This window comes from Carcharhinus amblyrhynchos, chromosome 31, assembly GCF_965287045.1.
Source record: "Carcharhinus amblyrhynchos chromosome 31, sCarAmb.v2.hapA, whole genome shotgun sequence".
Lineage (NCBI taxonomy): Eukaryota > Metazoa > Chordata > Chondrichthyes > Carcharhiniformes > Carcharhinidae > Carcharhinus > Carcharhinus amblyrhynchos.
This window is the reverse complement of record NC_137354.1, coordinates 8097915-8111905: the sequence shown is the minus strand read 5'-3', so window position 1 is coordinate 8111905 and position 13991 is coordinate 8097915. Positions and strand designations below refer to the sequence as shown.

Here is a 13991-nt window from a genome sequence, read left to right as displayed (position 1 = left end):
GGATTCTCACAGTATCTTCATTGCGTTGTTAATGTAAGCCTACTAGTGAAATTATTAAATAAACTTTACTTTACAACCAGCAAGGTAGTGTTGGTGCGGCAGCCTTGATTCTGGTGCTCAAAAGACTTGGAATGGGACTAGAACTCAGAGGACAATATACCACCAGCTGAGCCACAGCTGACATCCACTGGGAATTAATCTTGTTGACCAGGTTAATAAATTAGATTACTACAACTGTGGAACTGTTTGAATGCAGTAAGGCATCGGAGGAGCACGAGGAACCACGGATCTCGAGCAGAGAAAAGCATACGCAAAGCCCTGGCACGAAGCCAATCAATTTTCAGGCTTACATGCCAAAGAGTGTTGCGAACACACTATCTGTGCCAATCTTGGTTGTAAATGCAGATTAAGAAGTACTGACACAGTACGTGCAACAAAGCACAAAAATAAAAACACAACCTTCACCAAGACCTGATCCAATTTCTTTACATTTAACTCATTTATATAATGCACTTTCCACTGCAAAATTACACTTCAGCTCCGAATAAATGGGGTGACACGGTGGTTAGCTATAGATCGGTCCTTGATTAATAAGGGGATCAGGGGTTAGGGGGAAAAGGCAGGAGAATGGGGATGAGAAAAATATCAGCCATGATTGAATGGTGGAGCAGACTTGATGGGCCGAGTGGCCTAATTCTACTCCTATGTCTTACAGTCTTAGCAGTGCTGCCTCACAGAACTGGGGACCTGGGTTCGATTCCAGCCTCAGGTCTTGTCAGAGATCCTTGGCTACCAGGACCTTACGCACACTTAGTTGACTCTTAAAACAAACAGCGCGGGACAGCATGCATCCAATGCAAGGTCTTGTGCATAAGGAGAAACCCCCCTCCCACGCCATCTCCCCCATTGAAATAGCTGGATGGTTCTGACATTGCAGAAAAACAACTCAGCATTTATAGGCAATTAACTGCAGGGTCTGTGCGGGTATCCTTCGGGTGCTCTGATTTCTTCCCACAGTCCAAAGATGTGCGCGGTAGGTTGATTGGCCATACTACATTGACCCTAGTGTCAAGGGGATTAGCAGGATAAATGTGTGGGGTTTCAGAAATAGGGCCTGAGTGGGATTGTGATTGGTACAGACTCGATGAGCCAAGTGGCCTCATTCCGTACTGTAGGGATTCTATGATTCTTCTTTCAAAGTGATGCACAACTGTGGCCAGGTTAAGATGCAGCCTTTAAAATTAAAATTAAGGCCCAAATATAACCCAATCTGATACTGTGAAGCCTCCTTTTATTTGGATAGGATCATGGGGGGTATCGCCTCCAGCCCACTCACTTTCTTTTGAACAATTCTGTGACATGGTTTCCACAAACAGCACTTTTATCCTTGCTGCATTTGGATCAAACCAAGAGCGCAAACTCTGGAATTATGCCCTTTATTCCAAGGTCCAGGTCATTAATATACATCACAGAGAGCCAGGCTTCTAACACCAATCTCAACCTCCCTCTAGTCCAAGAAACATCCATCAGCCACTCTGCCGTGTTTTCCATCACTCAGCCAACTCTCTAACCACATAACTCCCGTCCACTTTATTCCGTGACCTGTAACATTGCTCACAACTCTGTTCTCCTTCAACAAATGGCTTCTGGGAGTCCATGTACTCCACATCAACAGCATTACCCTCATCAACCCTCTCTGTTACCTCAAAAAAAAAAGCCCCAGTAAATCACTGGGCTTGCCAACTGGGATGAAATGTATTCCTGGAGGTTTCATCACATGACTTGCTCCCACATTCCATCCATTAGTTGGCTAACACATCTATCCTTGTGACGCACTGCCTTCCTAAATCAATTGGAAAGCAAAAGGACTCATTATCTGACTGGATAATGCCTGACTGACTGGCGTGTAGTTGCTCCTATTATCTGTAATCCTTTTATGAACAATATTTGCAATTCTTCAGTCCTCTGGCACCACCCTGAGACTACCCATTCCCACTTCTTTTCTGGGGCATCTTTCCAACTGCCTTGTGAAAGTTCCTATTGAACTGGATTCCACTGTTTTCAGGCAACACATTCCAGATCGCTGTGGAACAGAAAAGTGCCTTCACGTCACCTTCCGATTGTCTGTCAGTCACTGGTTAATAACGTCTCTGCCAGTGGAATCAGCTGTCCTTATTTATTCTATCAAACCTAGTCATGATCCCCAAACACCTCTGATCAAACCTGCTCTTAACCCTCACCATAGCACGGCATGGTAGCACAGCAGTTAGCACTGCTGCCTCACAGTCCCAGGGACCCAGATTCGATTCCCGGCTTGGGTCACTGTCTGTGTGGAGTTTGCACATTCTCCCCATGTCTGCATGGGTTTCCTCCAGGAGCTCCAGTTTCGTCCCACAGTCTGAAAGACGTGCTGCTTAGGTGCACTGGCCATGCCAAATTCTCCCTCAGCATACACAAACAGGTGCCAGAGTGTGGCGACTAGGAGATTTTCACAATAGTCTCATTGCAGTGTTAATGTAAGCCTACATGTGATATTAATAAATAAATTTAAACTCACTGCTCTAAGGAGAGCTTCCTCAACATTTACCCGTCTCTCCATTATAACAGGAGTGACTTTTGAGGTATGAAACTGTAAGGATCAGTGCTGGCTATGCTACGCTGAATAGACTCTCAACCAGGGCATCAGAAGTAGTACAATTGGCCTCCCTGCCGTGGGATGTGACATGCAGTGGGGGAGGAAAGAGAGAAAAAGCCAGTGTGGAAACTCCGCACAGACAGTGACCTGAGCCAGGAATCGAATCCAGGTCCCTCACGCTGTGAAGCAGCAGTGCTCAGACAATCCATGTCCAAATTTGGTCTTATCAATGCACTTGGTCCCAAATACTATCGACAAGTGAGATTCTGGAGCTGAAATTTGTAATAGATCCAACCTTTGAAACCTTTTGCCCATTTTCAGGTTAGCACAAATAAAAAAACACATTTTAAAAACCAAAGTTGGTGCCCTTTGTAAATAGTTCTGTACATGTTTACTTTTCTCAAATACAAGACTATCCCATCTCAGACTTGGCATCATTACCTCCTCTAATCATGCAGATTAAATCATGTATTATCTAAATACAAATCAAACTTAGTGAGTCACCAGAGGTGAGCGAGATCTGGCCCACCTTTCCTGCTGTACACTTTAGTGGGCGTCACACCTGGGTTGGTCGACACAACCTTGGCGCGGTCAAAATAATCCTACGGACATGATAACGGAGCGATGAGATGAGCTGTAATGCTTACGTGAGTCATGCCTTTCAGGGAAGGAGAGGGAGGAGCAGGGGTGGGAATCCAGGAGTTCATTTTGGGGGCTATGTGGGTGGGTTGATCTGAGTATTGTTCCAAAGGCTGGCTTTACTTTATAAAAGTAATGGCACGCAGAAACTCTGCCATGAAACAAACGTGACATACTGAATTCAATGGACACTCTCAAATGATGCACTGTTGACTTTTATAAGCAGTACAGTGGTTAGTATGGCTGTTTCACAGCCCCAGGGACCCAGGTTCAATTCCGGCCTAGGGCCACTGCCTATGTGGAGTTTGCACATTCTCCCCGTGTCTGCGTGCGTTTCCTCTGGGTGCTCCGGTTTCCTCCCACATTCCAAAGATGTGCAGGTTAGGTGGATTGGTCTTGCTAAATTGACCCTTAGTGTCAAGGGGTAAATATGTGGAGTCATGAGAATAGGGCCTGGTTGGGATTGTGGTTGGTACAGACTCGATGGGTTGAATGGCCTGCTTCTGCACTATAGGGATTCTATGAAGCTGTGACACATCTCCTATGAGCTTATCCTGTGCAGAAAGGGAGGAGGCATTAAAAGCAACCACTGATACATATCTACAAACCAAGTGAAATGACTAACATCTCAGGTGACTCACTAAGTTTGATTTGTATTTAGATAATACATGATTTAATCTGCATGATTGGAGGAGGTAATGATGCCAAGTCTGAGATGGGATAGTCTTGTATTTGAGAAAAGTAAACATGTACAGAACTATTTACAAAGGTCACCAACTTTGGTTTTTAAAAAATGGTTCTTTGTGCTAACTTGAAAATGGGCCATCTGCAGCAAAAGGTTTCAAAGGTTGGATTTATTACAAATTTCAGCTCCAGAATCTCACTTGTCGATAGTATTTGGGGCCAGGTGCATTGATAAGTCCAAATTTGGACATGGATTGTCTGAGCACTGCTGCTTCACAGCGTGAGGGATGAGGGTTCGATTCTGGCCTGGGGTGACCGTCCATGCAGAGTTTGCACATTCTTCCCGTGTCTGTGTGGGTTTCTTCTGGATGCTCCGGTTTCCTCCCACAGTCCAAAGATGTGCTGGTTAGGGGAATTAAGAGGGGTTATGGGGATGGGCTTAGGTGGGATGGCTTTTTCGTTGAGTCGGTGCAGACTCAGAGAATCATAGAATCCCTACAGTTCAGAAGGGAGGCCAGTTGGCCCATCGAGACTGCACCAACCACAATTCCACCCAATCCCTATTCCCGTAACCTCCTGAGGGACATCAGTGAACTAGATGGGTTTTTCTGACAATCGACAATGGTTTCAGGGTCATCAGTAGATTTTTAATTCCAGATATTTTTTATTGAATAATATTTCAACGTCTGCCGTGGCAGGATTTGAATCCAGATCACCAGGACATCTGCTGAGTTTCTGGATTAATAGTCTAGCGATAATACCACTAGGCCATTGCTGCTCTCTGAGGGGCACTTAAGACTTAACCACTTTGCTGTGGAGTCACATGTGGGCCAGACCGGGTAAGGATGGCAGATTTCCTTCCCTGAAGGGCACTAGTGAACCAGATGGGTTTTTATGACAATCAACAAAGGTTTCATGGTCAACATTACTGCAAAAGCGTTTCAACCACTGCAGAAACCCTTGCACTGTGCGTGTGCGTGCAGTGCCCAATGTTACAGCAAGTGAGAGTAAAAACGTCTCTGTGAAGCTCCGTACAGTGCTTCAGATCAACTTTTTCCAGGGAGAAGTCCAACTGGAGCTCACCCAACCTGGAACAGTTACCCCGTGACTCATAGCTTCATAACACTTGGCACCAACGGGTTTTACTCTGAAGGAACGCTGCCCAGAGAACTGCTCTGTCCTCAGAAGGGTTTCACTCCTGTAAGTACATCCAGCAATCTATCCTCAACTGTGCTGTTAGCACAGTGATGAAGTGGGTCAAAGGGATTTCAACTACTGCACATCATCGCAAGGTCAAAACGCTGGTCTAACGTGTCCAAATATTCCCAATGGATTCCAGAAATTTTTACTCAAATTTTATATTCGTATTTTGTCACTTTTAATGTGAAGAATAGTGCCCCGATTTCATTCACAATTTGATTTTTATTAATTCCAATCTACGTCCCAATGTCCTACTCTCATTGATTTAGTACCACAGATTTACCTTCACCATTAAGGGTGGCAGGATGGTTAACACTGCTGCCTCACAGCACCAGGGACCTGGGTTTGATTCTGGCTTTGGGTCAGTGCCTGTGTGGAGTTTGCACATTTCCCCATATCTGCATGGGTTCCCTCCGGGTGCTCTGGTTTCCTCCCACAGTCCAAAGATGTGTGGGTTAGGTGGACTGGCCATGCTAAATTGCCCTTTAGTATCCAAAGATGTGTAGGTTAGGGGGATAGGCGATGTAAATATGTGGAGTTACAGGGATAGGGCGAGGGTTGGGCCTAGGTGAGATGCTCTTTCGAGGAGTTAGTGTAGACTCGATGGGCCGAATTACCTCCTCCTGCACTGTAGGGATTCTATGATTCTATCATTATTGCTTAGCACTTTACACCTCACCCCAAGATCACTGCCTAATGCTCCATTTAGAAACAGAAAATTGGTGTGGGCCACTCAGCCCTTCAAGCCTTCCCTCTATATCCTTTGATCCCTATAGCCCCAGGAGCTACGATAGAAACATACCATGGTGGCCCTGCTAATTTAATCCTTCCTCACTGGGGATCAGCTGCATGTTTTGCTATCCGCACTGCCCTGAGCACCTCAATATTGCCCTTGTGTATACATGACCATGAATGGATGCACGAGTGCAGTGTTCCCCAATGAGGAACTTACCTACATAATGTTCCTGGCTTTGAAGACAATGTATTTCCACTCTGGTTCTGAAATAGCGCGTGCGATCTGCAGACTCTGCCACGATGTGGGTATGCCGGCGTTGGACTGGCGTAAACACAGTAAAAAGTCTGACAACACCAGGTTTTAGTCCAACCTATTTATTTGATAATATACTCACTAGCTTTCGGGGTTACCCCCTTCTTCAGGTGAATGGAGAGTTCTGGCCTCAGACAGAGCATATAAAGCATGCTCTGTCTGAGGCCAGAACTCTCCATTCACCTGACGAAGGGGGTAACCCCGAAAGCTAGTGAGTATATTATCAAATAAATAGGTTGGACTAAAACCTGGTGTTGTCAGACTTTTGACTCTGCCACAGTCAGAGCAGTTGGCGATGGAAGGGATGGGTGGGTTTGTGCATTTCCTCAGGTGCCTCACCCTCTGCGACATCCCTGACAAAAGTCGCTCAATGCGTTCAAATCCTTCCCGAATGAGCCTCCTCCATCTCAGTGGGTCACCCACCCAACCTCAACGGTCGGTTGAGATGTTTGACCTCTTCAGCAAGCTCCAACAGTAATCCTTCCGTGACCTCGCTTGGAGTGGACCAGGCAAATGCCATCACCGCTTCTGACTGATTGGCGCCTTGATGTCACACTGGCTAGCTCGGGGTTGGATTAATGTTTATCCAGCCTCCCCTTAAATGCCTCCATATTATTCGCCTCAATAACTTGGCGTTACGTATAGTCCAACCTCTGAGTGCTTTTGCACTTTTGCTGCTCTGCAACAGTCAAAGAGTAAAGTCTACCAAAACTCCTGGACTTCCTACGATCCCTGGTGATATCAGCACTGTAGTCATAGCACTTGTGCCTTGTACATTTTGCCTTCCTTCCTACACACAGTACTTGACACAATTGTCCACATCAAATTTCATCAGCCCTGTTCCACCCAATGTTCTAACTAATATTAGAGCTGCCTCCTCAGATGATACAGCCATTAGTCTTGATTCTATTCAGCGTTGGAGGAAGGGATTTAGTGTTCTGTATTTAAATGGTAGACGGCCAGGTGGTGGAGAAATATGAAGAAGCCACGATAGAAATGATCACATGGTCAATGTTGCAATGTTCTTAACGAGCCCAGTGGGCATTTTTCACACCCCCAGCAGATCCCGCCATGTTGGATTCAGAGCTAACCTCAATCAGCAAGTCCATTTTCCCACCACATTGGGGAAGGAGGTTTCTCCACTTTCAGCAATACCGCTGACACTTGGAGATCAGAAGTCCTTCAATATGGTTTGCAATGCGGAAATAATCTTCTAACCCACCAACTTCCCTGTTTGCACAAACCTGATAAAGTTGATGATCATCACCTTTTGAGGGGAGCTTGTTCTTTTGAGCCTATTACCTCAGTTTTTAAAATATTCTTTCATGGGATGTTGGCCAACATTTGTTACCCATTCCTGATTAGCCTTTCGGAGCATGGTCAACCACGTTGTTGAGTACACGGGGAGGTAATGGCCTAGTGGTATTATCGCTAGACTATTAATCCAGAAGCTCAACTAATGCTCTGGGGACCCGGGTTCGAATCCCACCACGGCAGATGGTGGAATCTGAATTCAATAAAAAAGATCTACAAAATTAAGAATCTACTGATGACTATGAAACCATTGCCGATTGTTAGAAAAACCACACTAACCCCACTAGGGTTCACTAATGCCCTGTAGGGAAGGAAATCTGTCGTTCTTACCCGGTCTGGCTTACACGTGACTCCAGAGCCACAGCAATGTAGTTGACTCTCAACTACCCTCGGGCAACTAGAGATGGGCAATAAATGTTGGCCAACCAGCGACACCCATGTCCCACAACCGAATAAAAGAAATGCAGGCCAGGCAAGGACATCAGATTTCTTTCTCGAAAGGATATTAGTCTATTCAGAATCGTCCTCGCCGACATAACCAGATACTAGCCAAGAATCCTAAGCAGGTTAACACACTTCAGTAAGTTCCACCTGAGCAGAATGCTAGTTAAGCCTTCACTGTGGTTATTCTCAGAGGAGACTATTCGTATATTGAAAGGTGAGATCATTTTCCATAAAACCTCATCGCTCAGTTCAATACAACAGGAGTGCAGTTATCCCCTGGGTGTCCTTACACAACCTATGTAACAAGGCGGGCGGGGGGGGGGGGGGGGCGGAGAAAGCATATTCTCATAAAGGACCATAATAAGACCATTCAGACCTGAGTATGACACTGGCTCCAGCTGGTTTGCTCATGCAGACAGGCAGTGTACATACAACAGGCAGCACAGTGGTTAGCACTGCTGCCTCACAGCGTCAGATATCCGGGTTCAATTCCGGCCTTGGGTCATTGTCCGTGTGGAGTCTGCATGTTCTCCCCGTGTCATCGATTGTTGTAAAAACTCGTCTGGGTCACTAATGTCCTTTAAGGAAAGGAAGTCTGCCGTCCTGACCCGGTCTGGCCTACATGTGACTCCAGAGCCACAGCAATTCAACTGCCCCTCTGAAATGGTTCAGCAAGCCCTTCAGTTCAAGGGCAATTAGCGATGGGCAACAAGTGCTGACCTTGCCAGCGACGCCCACATCCCATGACAGAAGAAATATACATCCACATGGAGAAATTAAAGAGTAAAAATAGAAGCAAAATACTGCAATTGCTGGAATCCAAAATAAAAACAGAAAATGCTGGAAAACCTCTGCAGGTCTGACAGCAGCTGTAGGAAGAGAATACAGCCAACGTTTCACGGGTGACACGGTGGTTAGCACTGCTGCTTCAGAGCACCAGGGGCCCAGGTTCGATTCCTGGCTTGGGTCACTGCTCGTGTGGAGTTTGTATATTCTCCCCGTGTCTGCGTGGGTTTCCTCCCGCAGTTCAAAGACGTGCAGGTTAAGTGCATTGACCGTGCTAAATTGCCCTTCAGTGTCAGGGAACTAGCTAGGGTAAATACATGAGATTACGGGTATAGGGCCTGGGGGTGGGGGGGGGGGGATTGTGGTCAGTGTATATTTGACTCCTACTGCACATTAGGATTCTATGAGTCTGGATGACCCTTCATCAGAGCTAAAAAAAGAGAGGATTTCAGATTTGCAGCATCTGCAATCTTTCGCTTTTGTATTTGTGAAACAGTTGAATTCTTGTGAGAATCTGATAGATTTGCCAGGTTTTAAAAACACAAATATTGGAAACCAAATTCCCAAACTGCCGTGGTAGAATTCCAGCTCCGCCGGAATCTCTCTGGAACACCCGTCACTAAGTTCCATCACCACATGTCGCTCTTCAATATCAGTCATCAATGGACTGTATGGCCTTCTTCTGCACTAGAATGACTCTGTGGCTTGGACACAGGACCCGGTGTCCGAACTCCATGCCCTTCTGTAGCCATCTGACCTGCGTGCAGAGTTCCAGGAGATTTCACTCGATTGCTTACGCACACACACCAGGAGCAGCAATTGGCTTCCTGATTCCAGACCTACCCACCAATGAGCAGCAGCATGGCGAATAGGCGTTTTCCAACCCGCCCATTAACAAAAATCAAAGGGGGTTGATGTAATAAGTCTTTGGAGGCAGAGGTCCCTTCCAGAAAATCCCTTTATTTACGAAATCTAACAGCAGTACACACAGTTCTATCAGTCAGCGGTCTATGCCCAGGGGGTGTCAGAGGAACTGACACTCCCCATTAAGGATCCCTAATCAGGGACATCTTTTGTTGTCCAACCACATAAACAAAATCAACAATTTAGGGACAACTCAAAAGGGGCAGCTCCGTAAAAGGAGGGGAACTGCCCGGAACAAAGAATAAAGTAGAAAGGAAACATCAAATTAAAATGTGATTAAAGGGGTCAATAATACACCCCAGACCTTGCGGTGTCCAGCGGGCATGGAAGGCACCCCCAGACACCGCATGCTCCCTTTCCAGGGGCACCCAGTCGTGAATGTAGCCGCAGTAGAGGGGCTGGCAGTCAGGTTGGGTGATGCCCTCGATTGCCCGCTGCCTGGGCCTGTAGATGGCACGCCTTGGCAGGCCGATCCTGAATCAGGGAGTTCATACTCCAATAGGCCCACCTCAATGACCTGATTGAAGTCATTACTGTTACGCAGAGAAACAAGCACGCCCTGGCCACCTCCTCCCTTGTTTTTGGCCCAAATGCCTTTGGGCTCCTTAGAAGGGTTCCTGCTACATTACAAACCAAGTCAACAGTTTGGAAACATGCTTCAAAACCTCATCTAAGTCATCAGTAAATTTTACATTTGGCTCTCTGCTCTTAACCATGCTCCTTGTGCCAGGCCCCATAGGGAGTGCTAAAGGTTCCTGTTAAACAGAAGATAAGTGACTGAATAGAAATTCTGAGGCGTAATGCCAACCAGAATTGGCAGATAATTTCAGACCAGCACTGTCAGCTCACATTTCGCTCCCTAATGGTTTTAACTGAGTCAAGAAGTGGACGATCTGGGCGAGTGCGGCATGTAACAATGCACAGTTCCCGTAACCTGATCCTGGAACCAACCGCCAAATAATACATTTTAAAATAATTAATTACAAATTGTATATTTCAGAACCCAGTGGGACAACCTCCCTTCAGTCTCACTGCTCAATAAATTGGTTAGCCAGATATCAAATCTGATGCCTTCCCATATTCCAAGGACTAATCAGATCCTAGAATCAACTTTGAGATGCTGTTTCTGGTTAGTAACAAGAGACAAACCCTTCTGCTGGAACCAATCTGTAGTGTACAATCACAGTGACATCCCAAACAAAAAAAAACAGTAACAATCAAAGAAGAAAATTTTATCCCTCCTGTATTCCAGCTGCTGGAACAACTGTCCTGCAAAGTCTGGCATCATCCCCATTTCCCCGAAAAATCCCACAGACGGTGGTCAAAGTGTGGAAGGTGTGGACAACGAACAGTCAGGGTTTACCCATTACATGTTGGCTGCTCTGCCATATGGTGAATGGGACCAGGACCATCCCCAATTACTGCAGAGGACGACAACAAGGTCTGCCCCTCACCCTCACAACACTAGCCTCAAATTCAGCCCAACGCCCAGACAGCCTGGGACCAGGGAGCTCCTCACCTTCCCAGCAGTAGTATGGCCCAGCTCAACACCAACCAACTCTTTTTTCATTCATTTGTCGAACATGGACATCGCCTATACATTTATAGAAGATTCAAGTTTTTAAACTTTATTTATTGGTAGGCTGACATTAACACTGCATTGAAGTTACTGTGAAAATCCTCTAGTCGCCACTCTCTGGCACCTGTTCGGGCACACCGAGAGAATTTAACATGGCCAATGCACCTAACCAGCACGTCTTTTGGATTGTGGAGGAAACCAGAACACCCGGAGGAAACCCACACAGACACGGGGAGACCATGCAGACTGATTTGATAATTGGCACAGGTATCAGTATAAAGCGAAAAGTATTGCTTCTTGCGTGCTATCCAGACAAAGCATACTGTTCATAGAGAAGGAGAGAGTGCAGAATGTAGTGTTACAGTCATAGCTAGGGTGTAGAGAAAGATCAACTTAATGCGAGGTAAGTGCAGATGTAAGTAAGTACAAGGTTAGGACTCCACACAGACAGTGACCCGAGGCCAGAATTGAACTCGGGTCCCTGGTGCTGTGAGGGAACAGTGCTAACCACTGTGCCATCGTGCCGCCCCATACTGCTGATCCCTCATTGCTTTTGAACTGAGTGTCTCACTTGGCCATTTCAGAGGACAGCTGAGAGTCAAGCACATTGTTGTGGCTCCGGAATCACATGTAGGTCAGACCAGGTAAAGTAAGAAGTCTCACAATACCAGATTAAAGTCCAACAGGTTTATTTGGTAGCACGAGTCTCAGGCTCCTTCATCAGGTGAGTGCAATTCCAAAATAATGGTTGGAATGAGAGTCTTTACAGGTAATCAAGTCTTAAAGGTACAAACAATATGAGTGGAGAGAGGGTTAAGCACAGGTTAAACAGATGTGTATTGTCTCCAAACAGGACAGCTAGTGAGATTTTGCAAGCCCAGGCAAGTCACGGGGGTTACAAATAGTGTGACATGAACCCAAGATCCTGGTTGAGGCCGTCCTCGTGTGCGGAACTTGGCTTTCAGGTTCTGCTCAGCGACTCTGTGTTATCGTGTGTTGTGAAGGCCGCTTACCGAAGATCAGAGGCTGAATGCCCGTGACTGTTGAAGTGTTCCCCGACTAGAAGGGAACACTCCTGCCCGGTGATTGTCAAGTGGTGTTCGTTCATCTGTTGTCGTAGCGTCTGCATGGACTCCCCAATGTACCATGCCTCGGGACATCCTTTCCTGGAGCGTATCAGGTAAACAACGTTGGCCAAATCACAAGAGTATGTACCGTGTACCTGGTGGATGGTGTTCTCATGTGAAATGAAGGCATCTGTGTCGATGATCCAGCATGTCTTGCAGAGGTTGCTGTGGCAGGGTTGTGTGGTGTCTTGAAGGCTGGGTAGTTTGCTGTGTACCTGGTAAGGATGGCAGATTTCCTTCCCTCAAGGGCATTAGTGAACTCGATGGGTTTGTATGATAATCGACAACGGTTTCACAGTCATTAGTAGATTCTTAATTCCAGATTTTTTTTATTGAATTCAAATTCCACCATCTTGCCGTGATGGGATTTGAATCCAGGTCCCCCAGAACGTTAGATGAATTTCTGGACTTAATAGCCTAGCGATAACACCACTAAGCCATTTCCTCTTCCTGCAAGTTGAGCAGCAGAACAGGAATCCTGCCTCTTGTCTGTGACAACTTTAGCCTTTAAAGTTATTCTTGGTACCGGTTCACTAGCTTTCGGCTACCAAGTCTATAGCTGCCGGAAAGAGTCGCGCACAATGCTGGTGACGTGAGTTTTCCCACGGTGACACTCCCAGACTCTGTCTGAAGGGAGCGTCCAACTAAACAGGTACTTCAGCTGAGCACAGCCCAGCCCTTGTCGATGCTGATTGAGCCTCATTGGCAGCTGGTAGAACTTGGACGGCACAGTGGTTGGCCCTGCTGCCTCACAGCGCCAGGGACCCAGATTCTATTCCCAACTTGAGTCACTGTCTGTGTGGAGTTTGTACATTCTCCCCGTGTCTGCGTGGGTTTCCTCTGGGTGCTCCGGTTTCCTCCCACAGTTCAAAGAACATAGAACATTACAGCGCAGAACAGGCCCTTCGGCCCACGATGTTGCGCCGACCAATTACAAAACAATGACCCTCTAACCTAAACCAATCCCTTTTCGTCCATAAACCTATCCATGGATCTCTTAAACGCCCCCAAACTAGGCGCATTTACAACTGCAGCAGGCAGGGCATTCCAATCCCTCACCACCCTCTGGGTAAAGAACCTACCCCTGACATCCGTCCTATAACTACCCCCCCTTAATTTAAAGCCATGCCCCCTCGTGCTAGCTTTCTCCATCAGAGGAAAAAGGCTATCACTATCCACCCTATCTAAACCTCGAATCATCTTATATGTTTCAATAAGATCCCCTCTTAGCCGCCTTCTTTCCAGCGAAAACAACCCCAAATCCCTCAGCCTCTCCTCATAGGACCTCCCCTCCATACCAGGCAACATCCTGGTAAACCTCCTCTGCACCCTCTCCAAAGCCTCCACATCCTTCCTGTAATGTGGGGACCAGAACTGCACACAGTACTCCAAGTGCGGCCACACCAGAGTTGTGTACAGTTGCAACATAAAGATGTGTGGGTTAGGTGAATTGCCATGCTAAATTGCCCATTAGTGTCAGGGGGAACTACCTAGGGTAAATGCGTGGGATAACAGGTATAGGGCCTGAATGGGAGTTGGTGCAAACTCAATGGGCCAAATGGCCTCCTTCTGCACTGTACAATATTATGATTCGATGAACCTGCCCGCACC

General features: G+C 46.6%; 1 protein-coding gene across 1 annotated transcript in view; it reads right to left on the bottom strand.

Moving 5' to 3' along the window:
• Nucleotides 1-13991, bottom strand: part of zswim8 (zinc finger, SWIM-type containing 8) — a 159121-nt gene that overhangs the window by 108463 nt on the left and 36667 nt on the right. The gene's annotated exons all lie outside the window — the stretch shown is intronic.